The sequence below is a fragment of the Buceros rhinoceros genome, unplaced genomic scaffold (genome assembly GCF_000710305.1).
Source record: "Buceros rhinoceros silvestris isolate BGI_N320 unplaced genomic scaffold, ASM71030v1 scaffold6793, whole genome shotgun sequence".
In the NCBI taxonomy this organism is placed as follows: Eukaryota; Metazoa; Chordata; class Aves; order Bucerotiformes; family Bucerotidae; genus Buceros; species Buceros rhinoceros.
Genome location: NW_010402937.1, coordinates 65,137 through 65,338, shown reverse-complemented (window position 1 = coordinate 65,338; position 202 = coordinate 65,137).

The window sequence follows — 202 nt, the reverse complement described above, 5'->3', positions numbered from 1 at the left end:
GGACAGGGCAGGGGACCCAGGCCTGGCCTAGAGTGTTCCGGTCGCGGACTGTCACACAAGACCGAGCCCTCTTCTAGGGAGAGAGTCCTCACCCTGCCCCTGCTGCTGTCACCCCCCAACCCCGGAGCGCCCGAATCCACTTCCCATCTGCCGCTCACTCCAGCCCGGACTCCGGGGCAGTTCCAGAGCGCTTCCGCATATA